Source organism: Rhagoletis zephyria, unplaced genomic scaffold (genome assembly GCF_001687245.7).
Source record: "Rhagoletis zephyria isolate East Lansing unplaced genomic scaffold, Rhagoletis_zephyria_1.1 Rzeph_scaffold_00004, whole genome shotgun sequence".
Classification (NCBI taxonomy): domain Eukaryota; kingdom Metazoa; phylum Arthropoda; class Insecta; order Diptera; family Tephritidae; genus Rhagoletis; species Rhagoletis zephyria.
In genome coordinates, this window is record NW_016157088.1 from 1,014,553 (window position 1) to 1,032,374 (window position 17,822).

The 17,822-nt window shown below is 35.1% G+C and overlaps 1 protein-coding gene and 1 long non-coding RNA gene across 3 annotated transcripts in view; one reads left to right on the forward strand and one right to left on the reverse strand.

Moving 5' to 3' along the window:
* The window catches only part of LOC108373136 (uncharacterized), a 17,992-nt gene extending 1,791 nt beyond the window's left edge, over window positions 1–16,201 (forward strand). The window contains exons 2-3 of the long non-coding RNA XR_001848937.1: window positions 4,273–4,276; window positions 16,191–16,201. This is a non-coding gene — a long non-coding RNA (uncharacterized LOC108373136). The remainder of the gene's footprint in view (window positions 1–4,272; window positions 4,277–16,190) is intronic.
* pan (transcription factor pangolin) overlaps window positions 1–17,822 on the reverse strand; it is an 826,450-nt gene that overhangs the window by 719,718 nt on the left and 88,910 nt on the right. The gene's annotated exons all lie outside the window — the stretch shown is intronic.

Consider the following 17,822-nt stretch of genomic DNA (forward strand, 5'->3'; position numbering starts at 1 on the left):
TATACACATGTAACCATAAGTGGGCGTGGCTACGCCCATTTTCAAAAAAATGTTAATATTCTTATTTTTCGTCTAAAATTTATTATAAATATCAATTTTGAGTGAATTATCTTCAGTAGTTACTAAAATATCGCAGTTTTTNGTATTTCTGAAAATTACCGTTATATGGGAGTAGGCGTGGTTATTGTACGATTTTGCCCATTTTCAATACCATCCGTCCTACGCCCGAAAGAAGTACACGTACCAAGTTTCGTTAAGATATCTTAATTTTTACTCGAGTTATCGTGTGCACAGACGGACGGACAGACGGACGGACGGGCGGACGGACAGACAGTCACCGCTTAATCGATTTCTCTTTTCATTCTGATCATTTATATATATATTTGTCTATATCTATCTCGATTCGTTTTGCCTGTTACAAACAACCGTTATGTGAACAAAGTTATAATACCCTTGTGCACAAGTGCGCTCGGGTATAAAAAAGTAATAAAAGCTCTCAAAAAACCAAAATCGCTACAGCTAAAAGTGTTTGAAAAACCGCATAAATTCAAATCCGCATAAAAAAGAACCGCATAAAAAGAGACCTAAGTGTATAAGTTGAAATTTTGTAAGAAATTATTGAACATTAAAAACATTATACCTACATAGATATGTATGCACATATGTGCCTACCTAGTAGATAAAACTGGTCCAAATAGCACGAATCTATTCTTCTGTGCATGAGAATATATACAAACATATGTGTATATACATGTGTATGTATATACATATCTGCATGCGTGCATACAATCCTTTACTCGAAATTCTTGGTTGCTGCAATTTTTATCCCATACATTTTTGCCGACCAAACAACGCGTTTGCCTGTCTAATCTGCTTGCCTCATTTGCCTCGCTCGTTTACTCGCCTCGCTCGTCTGCTGCTGCAAATGAGTGCCTCGCTCGCAACGAGGCCCTCACGAGGGCAGAGCTAATGAGGCCCTCGTTTGCTTGCCGCTCTACTCTTGCGCTGCCCTCGTTTGCTTACTCGCTCGCTGGCTGCTCAGCGCGTGCGCTCGTACTTAACGAGTGCTCATTTGCAAACAGCCTCGCGTGTTGCTCGTGTGTTGCGCTAGCTCAGAGCAAACTAACGAGCGAGCGAGGGGCTAAAATGAGGCAAATCCGAACCCTGTATAAAACTGTATACTCAAAAAACACTTCTGGGAAAAAAGTTTAAAATTATGATGCATTTTTTTTAAATGTTTTACAAAATTTTAACATAGGTTTGTATGGTATTTGTTAGGGAATTAAATGTATTTTAATGGATTGAAAAAATTTAAAAATTAATAAATAAACATAAGTGGCAAACAATATCATTTTGAATTTGGTGTAAAATGACATGTCCAACTTTGACTTTTTAAACAATTTAATTCTTGTAAAAATGACTTACCCTTGCACTAAATATTTTTTTAATGAAGGTTTTCTTTACTTGTTTATGTATTTAAATAATGCTACGATTTTGGTTATAAACTACGTATGCTTCATTCAATGTTGTTATTCAAGTATTTGTGTAAGTTAACAAGAAGATGTAACTACATTAGTAATTATGTTCGCTTAAGTACCCGCATTGAGGTACTTAAGCGGGCTCTTTTAAGTACCCAACCCGCCTAAGTACCTCAAAAAGCAGACATTTTTCGTGAGGTACTTAAGCGGGTTTTACTGTAAATATAGAACTGAAAATCTGAAATATATATACATACATGTATCAAATAAAACACTTCTTTGCGGTAAAATTTTCGAGTGACGAAAGCTGAACTAGAAACACAAAATTGATGATATCAATTTCGTGACGTAAATTATACGCATTTTTTAACTGCGTGGGAAACGTACGGGAAATCTTTTTTTATTCATACGAATTGTTGCAAAAGTTCTGTTTTTTATTTGGTGTTTCTATCAGTAGACGAAATTTCGCAACCTTCCGAATAAATAACAAGTAAGAAAGTTTAAGTTCGGGCGGAGCCGAACATTAAATGCCCGGGGCAAGTATTAAATATATGATTTTCACCTTTCCGAAAGGTACCGCTACATGGTAAGCTGAAATGTATAAATTTTTAGTAAATTAGCGTCCTTACATTTCGAAATGTTGAAGTTTCAAGCATTTCAATTTTAATCCGATTTCAATAATTTTCAACGTTTTGCTGTTATGTGACAAGCACAATAACCATACCGAGTTTGGTACAAATTGGTAGAACGGTTACCCATTTTCCAAAATTTTATCATAAACGTGTTTCTTGGTAAAGAATGGTTGCAAGCATAAATTTTTAATAAATTAGCTTTCATATTTACTGATTTATCGAAGTTTGCGTATTTCTCCAAATTACCGTTATATGGGATGTGGGCGTGGTTATTGTCCGATTTTGCCCATTTTCAATACCATCCATCCTACGCCCGAAAGAAGTACACGTACCAAGTTTCGTTAAGATATCTCAATTTTTACTCGAGTTATCGTGTGTACAGACGGACGGACGGACGGACAGACAATCATCGCTTAATCGATTTATCTTTTCATTCAGATCATATATGTATGTATACATTTGTCTATATCTATCTCAATTCATTTTGCCTGTTTCAAACAACCGTGATGTGAACAAAGTTATAATACCCTTGTGCACAAGTGCGCTCCGATATAAAAAAGATTTTCCGTATGTTTCCAAGGCAGTTAAAAAATGCGTATAATTTTCGTCACGAAATTGATATCATAAATTTTGTGTTCTAGTTCAGCTTTCGTCACTCGAAAATTTTACCTCAAAGAGGTGTTTTATTTGATATCAATTATTTTGGGGTAGCAAATTTAAAATCGACTAAAATACAAACAATAATCTTAATGTTTTATTTTTTTCAAATAAATTGCTAAAATTATTATCTAAATCTAAATTATGTATTCAAATCGATGTGTCCATTGAAACATATTATTTTTCGAATACGGAATAAAGCGAAAAAGAATGATCATATCGTTTGTACTCGAAAGATTTTTTTTGAAAAATGATAAAAACTTATCAACTTGGTACTAACTCGGGATACAATAAACAACTGTATTCGTCTGGTTTTCTCGTAGTTAAATTTTATTAAAATTTCTACCGAGTATGGGGCGCACACCTGTGTTTTTTTAAGAAGTTTTACTTCTATCACGTGATATAACTTGCACTCGTGCTATTAAACTAATGCTTTTTTCTCAAGTAGTTTTGCTCAGTGTCAATTTATACATATGTATGTAAGTAGTAGCGGCACATTGGGTGAACTAAATGCATTCACACATACATATTTATGTACAAACATAAAAGCGCAGTTAGTCAACGATGTAGCGTAAACGTAGGTTGACGTACGTAGCAGCATATAAAATTTACTGGTGATAGAGAGAGAGAGAAGCAACGGCAACGTCACCGCCATGCGGTGGCGAGTTTTCGTTAACACGCGAATCCCATAAGGTAGATCGTGTCTGCGTCAACCTACGTCTACGTTACGTCGTTGACTGTTTGCGCTTTAAGTAATATTGTATGCGTCTTCTAAAGTAGGTTAAGAGCGGGTGATAAACCCATGTAGCATAGTTAAATGCTGTGTACATTACAATTAAAATGAGGAAAAATGTTACAATTTCGGCATGAAAAAAACTCTAAAATACATACAATTTGTGGTTTCCAAGACATGTACGACGTGATTAGCACAGCTGCATCCTTCAACTTGTCAACTCGTGTGGACACTTTCGGGGAACTGGGTATGTTATTTTTATATCTCAAAGTAACTAGATTAGACGAATATGTTAATTTTTAACCATTTGACCCTTTTTGGAGCGAAATTTTTTCAATTTGAATAGCAATATCTCCACAACAAGAGTTTTTCCAGATATAAGCTATATACCAGATGAAAGCTAAGGTTTTGGGCTAGGCTTGCGGAAACTTATAATAAAATCGACTGACCAGTTTTTGAGAAAATTCCCGAAATCTCTATTTTCAGCAGCCCGACTTTTAGTTTTCAGGCGATAACGTTATGACATATTTATATTTTATAAACGCAAAATACAGCGTTGGATAGCTTGTTTTAAGACTCTTCAATTGATATCCACTTCAATGGTATGGAATGAGTAGTGCGACCTCACTGATAGTTTAAAATATTGCCTTTTTTCGAATTTCAGGCAACAGCCACACCCACAAAGGCATAAGAATCCAGACATCCTGGAACAAAACTTTCTTAGTTTTTTTTGTACTATAATTCCTGAAAGTTTGAAAAAAATTAAATGAAGGTACGTACAGACGCCACATACATTCCAAAGCATCTCGTAGTAGAGACACGAACCAAAACACATTTACCTCTATATCTTTCCAACTAGTAGCCGTAAAAATGTGTTCGCACGAGGCGATTTTGCGTTCAACTTTTGCTTTCAACTCACGCAGGGTTGCACGAAAAAAAAGTTGAATGGCTAAATGTTGCCTGGCGCTTTGTTGAAAGCGATTAGTTGAAAGGCCGTTCAACCAAAAAGAGAATGCAAAGTTGAACAATGCGAACGTCTTTTTATGGCAAATATTTTGATATTTTTTTATATTTTGATATTTTTAGCCATTCAATTTTTTTTCGTGCAACCCTGCGTGAGTTGAACGCAAAAGTTGCCTAAAAATCGCCTCGTGCGAAAGCCCTATAACTCAACATATAAGGTATCTTTTGAAAGGTATTGGCCTTTAGAATAACACTAAATATGTTGGGTGTACCCACACCTCAAACATGTCGATCGGACGTCTGGATAAATACTTCCAAATATCGTGTATATATAAGCGAGTCATTTCAGCATGCTACTGTGGCTAGGGATGCAAACGATGCATCGATGGTTTTGAAACATCGATAATATCGGTTCAATTTTCGATGTTTGCCATCGATGTTTACAATTTATTAACATCGCGAAATTGACGATACATCGATGGAAGTTTTACCGATGTTTTAAACATGGACTTTAAGGAGACTCTCCTACTTTCTTTCGGTATGTTTGACTGACCTTAAATTTATTATTCATTCAGAATTTTTTTGTTATTTATGGCCTTATAACAATTATATTCAACAATTTTATTGAGCTTGGAAAAAGTTATTGAAAATCAACAATAATTTACAAAAGGTAGAAGTTATAGCTGCTATTTCGGAGACCACCACATCTCCTCAGTGACCGCGGTTGAAGACGTCTGATTAGTAGATGTGGTGATCTCCNGTAATAAGTTATAGCTGCTATTTCGGAGACCACCACATCTCCTCAGTGACCGCGGTTGAAGACGTCTGATTAGTAGATGTGGTGATCTCCCAAATAGCAGCTAAACCTTCTTAACTTTGTAAATTATTGTTGCTTTTCCACAACATTTTTCATAAAAAACGGCCCCAAACTCAATAAAATTGTTGGATTCATTCTGAATGCTAATAACCTAGCCGTTAAAACAGAACCGAACACCCCTTGAAATTTCAACAAATTCAGGCCTAGGATCTTTAGGCCCCAACGAACTTACGACAGTATGCATTTTGATTCTAATAATAGAAAGGGTATAGAAAGGATAATAAAATACAGGAAAATACATTCATAACACTGTGAGACAAATGGTAGGGGTCAGTGATCGGGAAGGGTTCAAACTACCGGGGAAAGTTATATCGGTAAAAAAGAAGTTATACATGTCCCGGCGTTTCGCTGGGTCACGTCTAGGAATCGAGATATATCGATTTGACGTTAGTAACTATCATATAGGGGAAATTGTCACCTTTGGTGGTATTTTTTTTGACATAACTCGAGAACCACTAGTCCGATTTTGCTCAAACAAATTTAAAAAAATTAAAAATTACAATTCCTTTAATCTGTTCATATAACGTTTTTCTATATAATCAACAGTTTTGCCGGTAAAAATAAATGTATGAAGAAAAAAAATATTTTTTGCCTAAAATATTAAATTTTTTTATTTTTTAAAAATTAAAAAATCCAAAACGGAAAAAAAGGCAAGTCGTATTACTTTCACGCAAAGTCGCATAATAACCTTTAAGCAAAATGAGACATAGGTCATGAAAATCGATGGAAGCGTTTCGCTTTTATTCACAATTAAGTGAAGGAATCTCATTTTGACAAGAATATTGATTTTATGTTTCCAAGGAATTTTGAGCATATCTCGAGCAAATTTTCGAAATTCATAGGTTATGTGACTTTACGTGACACTTTTTTCCGTTTTGGCTTTTTTAGACGTGTTTTTGACCGATATAACATTTCCCGTTGGTTTCATCCCATCCCGATTTTGACTGTCGCATAGTGTAATTATTAAAGTATTCAATATTGCTTTAAAAGTAACTAGAAATTAACAAATTGCAAAACATCGGAAACCCTCGATATATCGATGTTCCTCTGGCGATGTATTTTAGCCTCGATGTTCTTTTCTCCGATGCATCGAAACATCGATGTTACTGCTCAAAATTTGCATCCCTAACTGTGGCTGCATTCGTCACTCGCGCGCACTGCCGTACGCTGTGATATATCTAATATCAAATAAAACACCTCTTTGAGGTAAAATTTTCGAGTGACGAAAGCTGAACTAGAAACACAAAATTTATGGTATCAATTTCGTGACGAAAATTATACGCATTTTTTGACTGCCTTTGAAACTTAGGGAAAATCTTTTTTATTCATACGAATCGTTGCAAAAGTTCTGTTTTTTATTTTGTGTTTCTAGCAGTAGACGGCATTTCGCACCGTTCCGAATAAATAAAAAAAGATTTTCCGTACGTTTCCAAGGCAGTTAAAAAATGCGTATAATTTTCGTCACGAAATTGATTCATAAATTTTGTGTTTCTAGTTCAGCTTTCGTCACTCGAAAATTTTACCTCAAAGAGGTGTTTTATTTGATATCAATTATTTTGGGGGGCAAATTTAAACTCGACGAAAATACAAACAATAATCTTAATGTTTTATTTTTTTCAAATAAATTGCTAAAATTATTATCTAAATCTAAATTATGTATTCAAATCGATGTGTCCATTGAAACATATTATTTTTCGAATACGGAATAAAGCGAAAAAGAATGATCATATCCTTTGTTTTTGAAAAAATTAGAAATAAAAAAAATTATGAGAAATGATAAAAACTTATCAACTTTGGATACAATACACAACTGTATTCGTCTGATTGTCTCGTAGTTTACGAGTATTTTTGTTAAGATTTCTACCGGGTGTGGGGCGCACACATTTGCTTTTTATACCTTTTATGAGCATGAAATGGTATTATAACTTTGGTCCGATATTTGTAAGCAGCAGAATAAGAAGAGATTGACCCATTAAAGTGTATACTTAAATGATCATAACGGCGAGCTGAGTCGATTTAGCCATGTCCGTCTGTCTGTATGTCCGTCTGTCCGTCTGTTTGTATTCAATCTATTTTTTCCCATTTTTCGAGATATCCGGATGAAATTTGGCAGGTGGGTGTATTTTTATAATGTATTAATCATTTGTCCGAACCGGAAGAATCGGACCACTATAACATATAGCTCCCATACAACTGATTGTTCAGATATGAGATTTTGCGTTATAACTTCTCCATTTATGCAGCTATGAACATGAAATTTTGCAGTACTTCCACCCATTACCAACAGAAAACTTAGAGTGAAAGTTACAAAGATCGGGTCACTATAACCTATAGCTCCCATACAACTGATTGTTCAGATATAAGATTTTTCGTTATAACTCCTCCATTTAAATAGCTAGGAACATAAAATTTTGCACTGTTGTGACTCATTATCAAAATAATACTTTCGGTGAAAATGGCGAAGATCGGGTCGCTATAACCTATAGCCTCCATACAACAGATTGTTCAGATATGAGATTTTTTGCCATAACTTCTTCATTTATGAAGCTAGGAACATGAAATTTCGCATTATTTTCACTCATTATTAACAGAAAGTTTACAGGAAAATTAACAAATATCGGGTCACTATAACCTATTTATTGCCTCCATACAACTAATTGTTCAGATATGGGGCTTTACTGTAAAACTCCTTCATTTAGACAGCTAAAACTGATAAATTTCGTAAGCTGTTTTATAAATAATATAAATAAAAATAATACAAAGTCCACTGAGGAAATCGTCAAAATCTATGCTGTATAAGCTTTATCTCTTATATCACTGATTGTTCATATACCAGTTTTTGCGATAGACATATCTCCTTTATTTAGGAAGCTAAACCCATTAAATTGTGTTACCGGTTTACATACCGATCACACAGCAGTAAAAATTCCTTTGATTGGTGCTACATATATAAGGTATATCTCCCATACCTCTGATTATTTAGATATGATTTTTTTATATATCTATCTCTTTTATATATGTATGCTGTGAATATATAAATTTTTTCAAATGAGTAAATTGTTAAAGTAAAATTTTCAGATGCTTATGAAAGGTATGACGCCTTCGGCATAGCCGAAGACAGCGCTGCTCCTACTTGTTTTAAGAAGTTTTCACTTCTATCTCGTGTACGATGTTGCACTCGTGCTATTAAACTAATGCTTTTTTCTCAAGTAGTTTTGCTCAGTGGCAATTTATACATATCGTCGTTTAAAGTTCAAAACCGCGTATCGTCATTCTGCAAAACCGCGTAACTGGCATTAGCTGCCAAAAATTGGATTTGCTCACACAAGCTCTTGGCTCAATCCTTATCCATTCGTCCTGAAATATACTGGCCAGGTATGCGATGGCTTTATAAAAAAGATAACCATTTTGAAATATGAGTGTTTTTACTCTCTAAAAGATTATTTACATAATTCACATACGCGGTTTTGCATTTTGTTGATACGCGGTTTTGTACTTTAAACGACGATATGTATGTAAGTAGTAGCGGCACATTGGGTATCTTATTTTTATATCTTAAAGTAACCAAATTAGACGGCAAATTCTTTAGGCGGCGCGTGAGGAATGACAAAAACGGCAGTGGCGGCGGCGTGGCTCGGCGGCGTATACCTCTATCACACAAACAGTCAGAGCATACGCGTCTTGGCACCCACGTCACTGTTGACAGTTACAAGTTTGAAAAAGTAGACGACTTCGTTTATTTGGGAACCAGCATTAACACCAATAATAATAGTTGCGTTCGGGTAGCTGTTAATTTTTCATGTTTAACCAAAACTTACAAGTTTTTGCGTTCGCGTACGCAAAAAACTTGCAAAGTAGGGGAAACTGAGAAAGCAAAGTGACATTTCATTTTGAGGTGAGCTGCTGGTTTCTGCTGGAAAAATTTTTGCCAACAGCAATTTGCCAACAGGAAAACAGCTGATCAAAAACAGCTGGTTGCCATTTACGCAAATCACAAAATTGAATTTGATGGTTTGGAAGTTAAAAATTACAAAATGCGACTAATTAAACTTGTAAGAAATAAGTAGTTATTTGTTTAATCAATAAACTGTGTCAGTATAACACTTTGTGATGACTTTTCGTACGTTTTAAATTTTACACTTTTGAATGTAAACAANAGTTTGAAATTTGGCAGTTGGTTGGTTTTTGCTGGAGATTTTAAACGAACGCACCTAATGTCAGCCTTGAAATCCAACGGAGAATCACTCTTGGTAACAAGTGCTACTTCGGGCCGAGTAGGCAATTGAGAATTAAAGTCCTCTCTCGTCGTACAAAGATCACACTCTATAAGTCACTCATCATGCCTGTGCTGGTGTATGGCGCGGAGCAGCGTTCGGACTTTACTGCAATTGCAGTAGATCTACTGCGCTTTTTGGCCAAATTTAATTTTCTACTGCGGTTTTTTTTCAAATCTACTGCGATTAGTTTTCTCTGTTTATTCAAGACAAAAAGGCATTATTTTTTTAATTCTTGAAAAAAATGTATGTGTCAACGCAGAATATATTTTCAATCTTTAAAACGTGTTTATGCAACAAAAATTAGTATATGTATTTGTATGTAAAATACATTATGTTATTACAATAAAAATAAAATCTACTGCCTAAAATTTATTTTACTGCGTTTTACTTTTAAATTCACTGCGGTTTGCGAATTTTGTGTCCGAACCCTGGCGCGGAGGCATGGACAATGAAAGCATCTGATGAGGCGGCTCTTGGAGTTTTCGAGAGAAAGATTCTGCGAAAGATTTACGGACCTTTACGCGTTGGTGATGGCGAATATCGCAGACGATTTAACGATGAGCTGTATGAGCTTTACAACGATATAGACATAGTGCAGCGAATTAAAATTCAGCGGCTCCGCTGGCTTGGCCATGTCGTTCGAATGGACAGAAACGCTCTTGCTCTGAAAATATTCAACGCGGGCCGGGATGCTGGTAACAGAGGAAGAGGAAGGCCTCCTCTGCGTTGGAAAGACAAGGTGGAGAAGGACTTGGCTTCACTTGGCATTTCCAATTGGCGTCAGTTAGCACAAAAGAGAAATGACTGGCGTGCTGTTTTGGACTCGGCCAAAATCGCTTAGGCGGTTACAGCGCCAATAAAGAAGAAGAAGAAGAGGGCGCTAAAGTCAGAAAATTTTTGAGATAAAACTGTTGAACGGAAAAACTACTTTTACTGTGTCCAAGAAAAAATTTCAAAAATTCAATTTTTAGTATATTGCTTTGAAACTTAATAGTTTTGTTAACTTCTACACTTACAAAAAACAGAAATAATTTTTGGCAATGTTTCTTGTGTAAAAGTGGTTTGTGCTATCGAAATCTTTTGAGATGTTTTTGTTGGAATTCCCAAAATTGCTAAAGTTTGGCAGTGAAATAAAAAAATTGTAAGAGTAGCCAATTTTTTATTTACTACTAGCAGACCCGACGAGCTTAGTCCCGCCCAAAATAATTTTTTTGTTTTGAAACATTTTGGTCCAACATTATCACCAACATGACATTTATCTTATAATATTACGGTTTGGTGGTTATCAGAAGGCATATTTCCATTGCCGTCTTAAATAACTTAGCAAACGTGTAAATTCATACAAAGATACATAATAGCTTCAGTGCGTTTGAAAGGCGCAATACCCCGTTTTCACATAGCCCCACTTTTCTCTAAGAGTATGCGATTGATTTCATATATCTCCATACCATGATTGAGTACTCTACCATGAACACTTCCGGTGGTATTCAATATGAAAAATTCGGTTTGTATGGGAAGAGCCAAGCCCCTTTTTCTAATAGCCGCAATTTTTTTCCATGACTATGCGATTGATTTTATATCTATACTAATATATATTTTGAAAGCCGTCGCTTTCTGTTCGCAAAGCTCGAGATCGGCTGTACCGATTTTTTTGAAATTTCGGTTATAGGTTCTGGATGGGCTTCCCATTGTCTGAGGCAAAAAAAGTTTAAATACTTCCCTAAAAATGGAACTGCAAGACTTTAAAGATCCTACGAATCTAACATACATGCCCACATAATAGCGCTGAAAGCGCCCTCTGCTGTTAATTCTTACGGAATACAGCGCAAAGGAAGGGTTATGGTGCATTTACATCAAGAATTATAGAATACAAGATTGCGCCTATCAGAGAGGATTTTTGAGAATAACTTTTGTGTGACGTCACACTGGTGCAATTGCGAGAGAGAAATGCCAAAACGTGAGCAAGAATGGAAGAAGAAGAAAAAATGTTGCAAGGAAAACGTAAACAAGTTGCACAAGTGTGACGTCATACAAACAACGATTCCGTCAAATTGACTGAGAGAGGAGTAGCGGTACCGTGATTGGCGCAACCTCTATTTCTCTCAATCGTGCATTTACATGGTATGAAGCCATATGAACGGTTGGTACGCTAAAATAAAGGGACTACATGTTCCAATGAGGAATTCAGTGATATCGAGTGGGATGCATATAATACATTAGAGGTATTCCCTAAATCTTGCAAAGCCACTGCACGTAGCACGGATTGCATGGATTGCATAACTTGCAAATACACAACAACAAACTACATGGGAAAGAACATTTCCTATCTCTGCAAAATATGCAACGTCGAAGCCCATGTATATATTTTGCAAAGTAGCATAGCAAGATAAATGCGACCCTGTGCTAGTTGTTTGTTGTTGGAATTGGTACATATTTCTCTCATTCCCCTCATCTCGCTCACTTCATTTTTTTTAGCTGTCTCTTTTTATTGTATTTGATATATAATTTCGCTGCTTGCTACGCTTCATGCTACCACTTTGCAATGGGGTGCTCTCGTACTCTTCGAAATTTGGAATAGCATATTTGCATTTCGTGCAATCCGTGCATCGTGCAAGACTTCGAGAATACCCCTTTTTTCATATAAAAATTATGGGGCGCCCGGCACGCCACATCACGTCACGCTACGCTGCGGCCCTCCTTCCCCCTCTCCCTCCGAGCATTGTGTACGTTGAAATAAATTTTTTATTAACCGACTTCCAAAAAAGGAGGAGGTTATCAGTTCGTCAGAATCTTTTTTCATATATATTTTTTTTATATGAGAGTTGAAGTCGGTTTTTTTTTGCTAAAAATTACTTGTATATTTTACATATCGAGGACTTATGTTCAATAATATCCTCTATCTGCATATCTGATATAAAAATCCACTTAAGATTTAACTGTCATCGGTGATATTAATGCTACCTTATATAACGCTTGATAGAAGAATTTACACTATTATAAATTGGAAATCAGAAGTAATATATCAGTGATGACAGGTAATAAGTCCCAGATGGCTTCTAAAATCACAAATTAGTTTTTGTGCAAATTGCAGATAGAGGGTATTAATGAATTTAAGCCCTCGATATTTCACATATTTATATTTGAAAGTTATTGGAAGATTTCTGCTGTGTTTTGGAAACAACTTATCTGCAGTAAAAAAGCATATAATTTGTGTTTCAAAAGTGATCTCGGTTCCGATATTAAACAATCAATAATTGTTTATACCCGATTTTGGCAAACTGGCTTGTTGAACGTGCCATCTAATAAATAATGTCGTCGTTCTCCTTAGCTGCTTTTAAATGATGTCCCATTTTGCTGGCGGAGACATGAATACAGTGTAAGAAAATTCCTTTTCTATAATTGTTTCCTTATAGAAAGGTTGGCTTCTTTTCCACCTTAGACATTCCGAATTCGTTCAAAATATGCTAACTTAAAACACAGAACTCTTTCAGTGTTCCTCCGGGGTTTTTGGACATGGACTGTTTCTTCAATTTAATAGTGTTCGCTTTATTTTTGTGGAAACGAAACATGTTTTGCAAGTTCTGGATCATTTCTATACTCTTTCTTCAAATATTTCTCGTAATCCAGCTGCGTTTTGCGTTTGGTTTTTCGCATCGTGTTTTTACTATATTCGTAATTTTAAATTTTTTAATGAAATCAATTGGTGGTAGTTCATGATTGTGTGTGGATTAATAGCACCACACTGAGGATTTGGCAATAACCTTTTTCATCTATTAAAAAACAACACTTACGGGGCTATGTTTATTGTAAGAACAAAATTTATTTCTATGAATCGACATACTTGAAGCATTGTTGACGCTATTTCCATTTGAATGCGGAAATAGCGTCAATGACGTTATTTCCAAATTTTTGTTGACTTTATTTCGCTTTTGAAAAGGTTGACCTTATTCCGTTGAGCTTGTTACCTGTCACCAAAATTTACCGGTTACAAGAGCACAGAGAATGCGAAAAGGGTTTAAGAATTGACAGGAACTTTATTTACCGGTTACTAAATTTTCATTACCAGCGCAGAATAGACCAGTTAGTGTATATTTGCAAGCTACTGCAAAGAATGGAGTGTCATATCTTATAAGGTTCAGAGAATTAACGAATCAAACAAACAATTTATGGTCTCATGTTTCCTTCAAACCGCATTGCTATTTTTTCTAATTTTTCCTTTTGTTTAGCGCTGTAACCGCTTAAGTTATATCTTTTAATTTACCTCTCATTCTTTTTTATATTCCATATATACACTCCGATGTTCGGGATAGTATTTTGAATATACCAGCAATGTATGTAAAAGTAGTGGCGGCTGCTGTAGAGCATTATGCAGCGCCTGAGTTCAAGCCCAGTTTCCCACCAACATCAAAATACATATAAAAAACCACAAGTTTTTGATGTGTATACATCTTTGGTCTCGGTAGGGGTAAAATTAGCGAAGCTGTAACGCAAATCCCAGCAGAAAATTTCGAAGGGCTAGCATGTGTATTTCAGCAGAAAATTTTTATTGTCATTAGAAGCACCCTGTGTTTACTTGCTATTGTAAATGGCTGCATACATTTAGGCATATGCATAGTAAGAGGAAATGCGTACAATTGATTATTACTTCCGATTATGCAAACTCCTCACATGCATACGGCTTTGTACCTACCCTGCAGTAAAATTTAGAGACAGTCGTTAAAGCGCTAGTTCCGCTCTATACATTTCAGAACTACCTCCGAACTAGTGCAAAACGGCTGCAGAGAGGGACAGTTGAAACTTTTGGTGTGGTAGTTGCGCTCTGTTGAGAAGTAAATGCACAAATTCTCACTTCTCGTACAATACTAAAATAGCTTAGCGGGAAGACCTCCGACTCCAACTTCGTTGGTCGCGAGTTCAAATCGCGGTGGTGGCAGTTGTGATTTTCAGATATTTAATAAATTTAAATTGTTGAGTTCCGCTTAAAAATTTAAGAGAAAATGATCAAATTTAATATAAATAAAATAAAAAAATAAATAAAATGCAATCTGTAAAAGAACAGAAACAATTAAAAAAATATCAAAAAATCTGATAATCAAACTTTTTTTCATAAAAAACCTATTGTCGCAGATCTGTCCAAAACGGAAAAAGTTCAGAAAAGAAAAAATATCCAGTAATTTGGTTTAAAAATGTTTTCTCATAAAAAAAACTTATTGGCCCAGAACTGTCGAAAATGGAACCAGTTCAGAACTAGTTCCAAAGTTCTGCAGAGGTGACAATTTCCACTTCGTAGGACATCGCCATGTAAAAAGAGACAGTTGAAAGCATTGCGTTGGGATAGATCGAGAACCAGTACCGCCTCTTAATGAGCTAGTTCTGCGCTAGTTCTGAACTAGCGCAATTTCCTGCAGGGTATGTATGTGCATGCATATGTATGAACTCATTTGTTGCAACTGGTTTTGATATTCGTAAATGGTTTTAGGAATAGGTTTGATAAAAAAGCAAGGCGAAAATTTAAAAAAATACTGAAATCATTTGAATATATGTATAATATACATATGTATGGATGATATAATAGCTCTGATCCAATACTTTTCGTGTAAAATCCTGGAAAAGGTCAAACAGCAAAATCACTCTCTGAAGTCAGAGTAAAAAGTGAGTAATAGCAAAAAGTAGGAACAAAAAAGCATCGGGTAAAATCTTGCAACTTTCTCTACACCACTCTCCGAAAATTGCTCTCATTTACATGAACCACAGATTATATTCCGAAAAGAAAACCTAAATTTAGGAATATGTACAAATAGAAATACTCAAACTATAAGCTCAAAAACAGTAATTGATGCGGGGTTTTCAAGATATTTTAACGCCCTTGAGTCACAGGTATGTACAAGTATCATATTTTATTAATCATACCGATAATTTTATGTATTAAAATAATTAAAAATGAAAATAAATTATAAAAATTAAATCAGAAAAATGAATAAAATTAAGTAAAATTAATGTTAATTAATTAATTAATTAATACATGTGTATGTAATAAACTGAATCGCCTAATAATAGCTTTACATATAAAAAGATTATCCACATTTTCGAGCTCAACTCCCTAATGTGTAATTAGAAAAAGAGATTAGCCATACAAAATTATAATTATAAAATTAACAAGCGCAACCAATTTGACAGCTAACGAGCTTTGATTGAGATTATATTTATATGTAAACGTACTCTTATGCTTTGCCGTTCGCATATGTTTACACATCAAATTTCATGAGTACCTAGTACTCACGCCTTTTTTTTGTTTTCTTGGGAAATAAAGCCCATGGCCTTATTGCACTCCACCGGTGCATAGATAGCATATACGTTGCGCTATGGTCGAAATATACCATGTTTATACCTACGAAAAAACCGCATTAACAAAAAACCGATTTGATTCTAAACATATTTCTTTCTAACGTTTAGTCCACAGTCTTTATAGCTAACTCGATAAAACCGTATTGAAAAGAAAAAAAACTCCGTTAGTTTTATTCGACGTTTATTTAATAATAAATTTGCGTGGTGGACTGAAATGGAAGCCAACAGTAATACAAATTTATTATAATAATAAATACAATTAAAAACGGGCTGTATAAAGAAAACAAGTAAGAAAGTCTAAGTTCGGATGAAGCCGAACATTAAATACTCGGCGCAAATATTAAATATATGTTTTTCACCTTTCCGAAAGCTACCGCTACTTGGTAAGCCGGGGTGTATCAATTTTGAGTAAATTAGCGTCCTTAAATTTCGAAATATTGAAGTTCGAGCATTTCTAAAATTTACCGTCATATGAAAAGCGGCCTCAATTTTAGTCCGGTTTCAATAATTGTCAACGTTTTGCTTTTATGTGGCAAGCACAATAACCATACCGATTTTGGTACAAATTGGTAGAACGGTTACCGAGGTACATATATGTGATCATAAGTTGGCGGTGCCACGCCCATTTTCCAAAATTTTATCACAAACGTATTTCTTGGTAAAGAATTGTTGCAAGCATCAATTTTGAATAAATTAGCTTTAAAATTTACTAATTTATCGAATATTTTGTGTTTTTCTAAATTATCGTTATAAGGGATGTGGGCGTGGTTATTGTCCGATTTTAAAAATTTTAGGTTATTTGGTATGTTGTACCGAGGCCAACAACTGTGCCAAGTTTGGAAGAAATTGGTGGAGCGGTTACCAAGTTATACACATGTAACCATAAGTGGGCGTGGCTACGCCCATTTTCAAAAAATTTATAATATTCTTATTTTTCGTCTGAAAATTATTGTAAATATCAATTTTGAGTAAATTATCTTCAGTGGTTGCTAAAATATCGCAGTTTTGGTTTTTCTCTAAATTACCGTTATATGGGATGTGGGCGTGGTTATTGTCCGATTTTAAAAATTTTCGGCCATTTGGTATTTTCTAGCAAGGCTAACAACTGCGCCAAGTTTGAAAAAAGCTGTGCAGCGGTTACCAAGATATACGCATGTAACCATAAGTGGGCGTGGCTACACCCATTTTCTAAAAATGTATAATATTCTTATTTTTCGTCTGAAAATTATTGTAAATATCAATTTTGAGTGAATTATCTTCAGTAGTTACTAAAATATAGCAGTTTTCGTATTTCTCGAAATTACCGTTATATGGGAAGTGGGCGTGGTTACAGTCCGATTTCGCCCATTTTCAATACCAACCTACCTTGGAATAACGGAAACCTACATACCAAATTTCGTCGAGATATCTCAATTTTTGCTCGAGTTATCGTGTACACGGCGGACGGACAGACGGACAGACGGACGGACAGACTCTATTAATTCTGAGTATCTCGATTCGTTTTGGCTGAAACAAGCAACCGTTATGTGAACAAAATTAATATACCCTTGTGCACAAGTGCGCTCGGGTATAAAAACAGACAATTTTGATTTCACCTTAAATTAATTATTTGTTTATACGGGTGTTCTAACCGATGTGAGAAATAAAAAACCGATTTGAAAACAAATTCGAGTCAATACACTTTTCGATTTCAACGCGTATTGAAATTTTGTTTATGCATCTGTTTTGAATCACACCGAACTGTGTCACAGCGCTTTATGTGTCGGTATAAACAAGGTAATATTTTGAAAAACCGTATTTATGCTCTGATTTTTTCACATTTGGCATGTTTAGTTGAAACGTAATAAGACAAAAGGGGTA